Below are 6762 nucleotides of genomic sequence, written 5' to 3' on the forward strand. Positions count from 1 at the left end.
TTTCTCATTTGAAGCTGCTGCCATCCTAAAACTACGATTTTAAGGAGGGAAATTGTTTATTCTCTTCTTTGATGTTGTTTCATGCTAATATGCCTCTATTTTGCCCATTTTCCTCATGGTGGAGGATGCTTTCTTTGCTCCAGCCACCAGATACTTGGAATGAAAACATGTTACTACCTACTTGTCTTAGAGGGAGTGCAGGAAATGGGTCTGGGGGGAGAGCACATTATTTTCCTTCTCAGCTTTGCTACCATACATATTTATTACCATGTTCTTGGCTTCCCACTGATTATCTATGATACAATCTTCTGAAAACATATGGGTAAGACTCCAGAAACATATTACAGGAAATATTAAAAGTACCATCTTGTTACTAAATCCATAATTATCCTTCTTTTGAGAGTACCTTATGAAGACCAAACATGATACCACAGATGGTATAGTTGGAAACAAGGTGCTTAATTAAAATAAATTATAAAAAAAAAAAAAGGCACAAAAAAACCCCCCACACACCCCCCAATTATTAACTTCACTTGTGTACTGTCTTTGGCGTAACCCCTTGTCGTGGTTTTGCTGCTCCAGGAGTCCTGTGCCTCCCTCACCATATTTCTGTGTAATGCATGTTGTGCATCTTGCTGTGCCAGAAGCAGTCCATGTCCCCTGTCAAACCTTTGCATACTCACAGATGTTTCATCTCACACAGTTTAAACTTCATCACTACTCGAAAGAGGAAGCAAAGCATTTCAGGACACTGACAAAGGGATCACATGACTGCCCCTGCTCATACTGCCCAGTCTCTGCTCTTCAGTTGTTTTCTGAGCAGGATTCCATTCAATTTAGGTGGGTATCTTTGTTGCCCTGAAAAAAGTGAATAAAACTGACTTCTTCTTTCTTGCACAATTGAAAATATTTTCTTGTATGGAAGAAATTCACTCTAAACATTAAATAAACTAATACAAGTCCAGCATGTTAGCGCAATAAGTGGTTGCTGTAGTCAGCGGCAGCATCTTTTGCTTCCGGGCAGTTTGCCCACTATGACTTTGTTCTTCATTCCCTGCTGTCTCATGTGGTCAAGAATAGAGTCCCAATTAATATTTGCCATGTTGCCTCATACTCAGCCATCAGGTAAGCTTGAAAACTTCCCATTCATTAGGCACTCCCACTTGAAATGTATGAGATGTAATGGAGGATAACCAAGGGAAGGGAAGGTCTCCAAAAGCTAATGGCAAGCAGACAGCAATGCTGACTTTGGGTAAATACCCAGAAGGATGCTTACCATTGTCATGGAGGCTGAGGTTTGCCTTTCTGTGCAGGGCTGCTGAAGACACCCCTGCAGTCTGTTTCTATTTCTAATGTCTTTGATGCTGACAGGACAATGAAAAGGTGCAAAGAAATTTTAAAAACAAACAAACAAAAAGGACAATATGAATGCTAAAGACATCATCCTCCAAGAGTTATCAAAGAGAATGTTAGGAGGTGGCTTGATCATGGTCCATTGATAACTGTGAGGAGAAGACTGATAGTAGAGGGCTTTTAAATTAAGCAGACAAAATTATTAAGCAGTCCCCTCAGGCATGGAAAATGTGTGACCAAAGCCTTTGTCCCAGTCTTAGCTAAACTAATGGTTTCAGAGTAGGATTGTGAAGGCCCCAGGGGAGACTGCTCATGGTTGCACTGCAACTGCCAGGCAGATGCAGCCTCCAGTAGGTCACATCAGCTGAGGTGGTGCCTTGTGTTTTGCCAGTACCAAGCTGGTTATTGGCTGTTTTGCCTTTAGACATAGACATCCATTTGCGAGTCATTCCACAACCAAATCTGCAGCTCAGGGGGGATGCATTCATCCAACATTTACTCATTGATGCTGGGTCCGTTTGTCTTTCCATCTATAACACACAGAAGTGTGTTATGTTTTAGTTTGTCACACATATGGTCACCTTCCCAAATCTTCTAGCAACAATAAGCTGCCTAAAAGATAACAACTCCACACCAAATACAGGTGTTTTGCCAAGACTAAACTGAGACAAAGTGCATAAAAGTGAAAAAAGGCAGGCAAGCTCTGATGGTTCAGACTTTGCTCTAGTCCTGTTACTTAAAGAGAAGGTTCTTCTTTATCTGCTCAAAAATTATGTTTTGTTGCAACACTGTTCAGAAAATAATTTCTTATACCTTCTGTCTCACAGCAGGTTATACGGCTGCATTTGTTTTCAGTCTTGGCCTGATTGCAAATCTAAAATATGGTTCTTTGTTCTTTTTAGACAAAGCAAAAACCCCTCCAAGCAGAATTTGAAGAAAATGGTCTGTCTTCTTTTAAGGATGGTTTTGAAATATTTTGAAGGTTTTGAACTGTATTAGGCAAATGATAACTGTAAAGTTCTTTTTGTACTGGCTCTATAACCTTGGCAGGAGCTTGGAGCTCTTATTAGTCTAGGCAATGAGCAATAATAATAATGATAATGACACTTCTGAATGTTTAAAATAGATTCTGTGACAATGTGTTGGTTGAATGTAAGATAATCTTTAGTACAGTTTTAATTCTCAAACTGTATAAAAATCCAGTTTTGAGATGACATGCCATTCTGAGATAATCTTCTCTGCATAATGAGTTAAGAAATTTAGGTCTTTCTACATGTCAGTTACTGAGTTTAGAATTTTATCTTGCAATTTGGACACATCGGAAGAGTAACAAGTAAGAGTTTACCAGGAGTAAGGGATCTGCTGGCATGTAATTTTAGGTGCTTAAAACACCAGCTATTAGAGACATAACTTCCCAAGTTTGCAATTTGATATTTTTTTAATTTATCAAATTCAGCTGGCTATGTTTGGGATCCTTCCTAAAGATGCAAAACATGTAGACCTCAGTAGAAATCCAGGCCTGGGACAAGTTGTGAGTTTTTGTTTAACAACAATGATGACTTCTTGTAAACTTGTCAGCAAACCGTGAATAAGAAGTCCCAGTTACTTTATTCCATGGCCTAGCAGTTTCAGATATGCCCAGCAGAGAGCTCTTTGTCTCTAAACCTCTCTATTTCTAAGGAATGTGCCCCGGAAAACTTCAGCAGGAAGAAAGCACACACCAGATCGGAAAGGTAAACTATACTACAGCAATGTCTTCAGTCTGACTTGAGACAGCAAAAAGAAACTCGCTGAGTTAGCATCCTCTCACTTCTGATGTAGACTCCATTCCTTAACAATTAGAGATTTAGAAAAGCAAGGGTCCCTGAAATTTGAAGGTTCAAGGATAATAAAGGATGTTACATAAAGTCAGTTGAAACTGAAATTCTTTATTAGTATTACTTTCTTTTTCTTTCTCTTTTTTTTTTTCTTTTTTTTTTCTTTCTTTTTTTTTTCTTTTTTTAAGATCACCACAGGACTCAAGCCTCAGTAATTCACATTTATAAGTAAATTCTCAGCTTATTCAGAGAAACATATTCTGAGGAATATCTTGGAAGTTTGCTGCAGAGACTCTCTGCTGGCTGCCAATATAAAGCTGCAGGTAATGGAAAGCTCCTGGTCAAACTTTCTACAAAAATGAAATGAAAAAAAAAATGTTCAAGTTATGGAATTTTATATGTAAAGTATAATTTATATGTATATAGTTTATATGTATAATTCTAATCTTAAATATTTCTCCTAATCTCTCCATAATTCCTGCATTTAATTAGCTTAGTTTGCAGGATAAAGATGAGATGTTTCCCTGCAAATAATGATGAATTATTCACTTCTCTTCTTGTTCATGAGTTGTTCACAGACCTATATTTATGGAGTGATTTGTAGTCTCTAGTGATCTTTAGTCTCTCCTTGCTGGGAAGCCCAACCAAATATTCCTCAGCAACTTTTCTGCAGACTTCATTGATTCACTATTCATGCTGCCTGGGCTATGACTGGTCACCTAAGTTTCAGTACGTGGTCTCAGATTGCTGAATTGGTGATGGCTGATTTGGATTGTGAGATAAAGGATAACTCTGTAAGGAATTATATTTCCCATGCAAAGGTAGTCTGGCTCCTACACAAATAAAGGTTTTGCAGAAAAAACGCTCATACCGCTCATCATTCATATGACGAAAGCTCAGTCAATCTATTGTAGAGTAGACAGAAAGATGCAGAAAGAATTCACTGAATTCACTCCCACCATGCACTAGACCAGTTCTCTGCTTTTGAAAGAGGAAGAAAACCAGGATACAGCTGTTGGAAAAGAAGATGGAGGCTTATCTTCCTCCTGCTTGCTTGCTGGAGAGCTTGTTGCTGGGAAGTGATTCAGCTGAATGCTGCAATGACAATACTCATTATCAGCTCGACACAAGTTAGTTTTCTCATGGAAAACCTTACTTCACCACTTTTTATCCCTCTCACCCACAATCTCTGCCTGAAGGCTGTGATTCTCTCTGAAACATATCAGTTTGGTTCCCTGGCAAACTGAGACGGGTAATTAGCTGTTTTCTGCTTTTCTGTGCTTGTGCCTTCCTCTGTGACAGAGAGCAAACAAATCTGCAGCCAGAATTCGGATGCGTGAGTGATAATATGAGCATCACAGTGCTGCCAGGCATCCCCGCCATGATGCTTCTCCACACATGTAAACAGATTGGCCACTGAGCACATAAACTTTGTCATCTCCCCTCCATGATCCCACCCATACCTGAAAAGCTGCAGAAGACCCTGGAAGATGGTTCCCCACAGTGCAGGGTAACGCATCCGTGCCATTGCCCAGTGTTGAGGCACTTGCATTCCCAGCCTGGATGTGCATGGGGTTTGCTCCAGATTCCAGGAAGGCTGCAGCAGTTAGGGGAGTAGAATAACTGGAGAGCAGGCAAGAACAGGAAGGAACTAATGGTCCGATGTTAGGGATCCATACTCATCTTGGGAGGAACACGAGGCAAGCCCATTTACCACAGCTGCAGACTTCTGCCAAGTTCCAGTGCACTCGTGAAGTTACTGAGAAAAAACAGTAGTTAGCAAAGAGTTGAATGGTTTTTCAAGCTTCTGAATTTCCTCAATAACTGAATCTGAATCCATACCAACAAAGATATTTCTACCTGATTTTAGTGTGGGATGTCATTAATGTATGAGAAGATAGAACATATTCATAAAGTGATCATTAGTGATTTGTGCATGCTTATCTCCATCTATCTAACCTATCCTTCTGCCTTTCCATCTTAGGCAGACTCTTCCTCTGTGACTTGTGAACACACCTTGAAGAGGGCTAACAGCCTCCTTATTCACTAGAACCACCACACTGAGAAGTCATGGTACCCAGAAGGAAAAATGACACTTGGAAAGGTTTGTATTCCAATTCCTGATTTCATGGATTAGTCTGAAAATTGTATTATCTATTCTGCCTGAGTGGCAGCTAGTTATAAGCCTTGAGGGAGAAATACTAAATATCACTTTCTCTTTCATAAGAAAGATGATCTTATTTATTTGAACTGGATTTTATTCTGTGCTTTTTCTATGCCCCAGAGCACCAAGCGTAACTTTGGTACTCCAGAAGTGTTCTGCCCTGTGCCTTTGAATCAGTCCACCCTGTCTTGGCACATGTCTGACATTTCAATAGCATTTTGTACTTACATGGTAATTGAGATCTCCAAAGTCCCCTAGTGGAACATGGCCCAACTTCATCCCCTGTAAAAATGATTGACTGTCCCAGTGATACTCTAGCTACTCTTTACAACATTCCTGTAGTATGTGTAATATTCCCATAGAGCAGGTCAGAAAATATAAGATTTAAAGCACAAAACTTCAGAATGTTTTCACGGGTCAGAAAAAGATAAGATTTAAAGCACAGAGGTTCAAGATGTTTTCATATCATACATTCAAGCTGGCCTCAGTTTTTGGTTTCAAAGCTCTTATATTTTTCTCAAAAGCATGACTGAGATCAGAGAGAGAATGGCATCACCAATTTGTTCACAGTCATGAACTTATTTGGCTAAGACATACAATGGAAACAGTGTCCCAGAGAAGAACATAAGCCATAAGGAAGCTGGAGAAAAAAAAAAAGGTTTAAAAGGTTTTGATCTATGTTTTAAAGGTGGGCCTCTGGGATGACTGTCCTTGCTGTTCAAATACATATCATAGAATCATAGAATTAATTGGGTTGGAAGAGACCTCCGAGATCATCAAGTCCAACCCTTCATTCAACCCCACTGTGATTACCAGATCATGGCACTCAGTGCCACATCCAGCCTCATCTTAAAAACCTCCAGGGATGGTGAATCCACCACCTCTCTGGGCAGGCCATTCCAATGCCTAATCACTCTCTCTGTAAAGAATCTCTTTCTAAAATCCAACCTAAACCTCCCCTGACAGACCTTAAGCCCGTGGCCTCTTGTCCTAATATGATTTACTCCAGTTCCTGGTCCTGCCATCAGCTGAGAGAACTAGGAGAAGGAGATGTCAGAAAGCCCTAGGCTACCCAGCAGATCAATATCTGAGTCCAGTAGAGAATATTGTCCTTACCCCCTGGGGCTGTGGTTGGACACAACTGCCTCTTCTGTGTTACCAGAAAAGCCTGTTAAGAGCAACTCATTTATACCAGGACAAACAGATTTAATTTCTTCTTTCTTTTAAGTCCTTTCTAGTTCTCTGTCAACAGACGTTAATTTAAAATGGACATTTATCTTCCTTGGGCAGAACACTTTCAGACATTTGCAATCCTCTGAACTTCCTCTCTAACACTGGAAAGTTATAATGGCATTGAATGAAGCCTGTGATAGAATTTTTAATAGGCAAATATTACCACCAGATTTACCTGCTGACAGTGAAGTTGAT

General features: G+C 39.9%; 1 long non-coding RNA gene across 1 annotated transcript; it reads right to left on the bottom strand.

Moving 5' to 3' along the window:
• Window positions 1-703: 703 nt before the first annotated feature.
• LOC114056584 lies at window positions 704-6058 on the bottom strand. The gene is made up of 3 exons (XR_003571039.1): window positions 5932-6058; window positions 1277-1364; window positions 704-858 (listed from the first exon to the last, which is right to left on the bottom strand). It is a non-coding gene; the product is annotated as an uncharacterized LOC114056584 (long non-coding RNA).
• Window positions 6059-6762: the final 704 nt, after the last annotated feature.

The sequence above is a fragment of the Empidonax traillii genome, unplaced genomic scaffold (genome assembly GCF_003031625.1).
Source record: "Empidonax traillii isolate 1590-97213 ecotype Southwest subspecies unplaced genomic scaffold, ASM303162v1 scaffold98:size2021230, whole genome shotgun sequence".
NCBI lineage: Eukaryota > Metazoa > Chordata > Aves > Passeriformes > Tyrannidae > Empidonax > Empidonax traillii.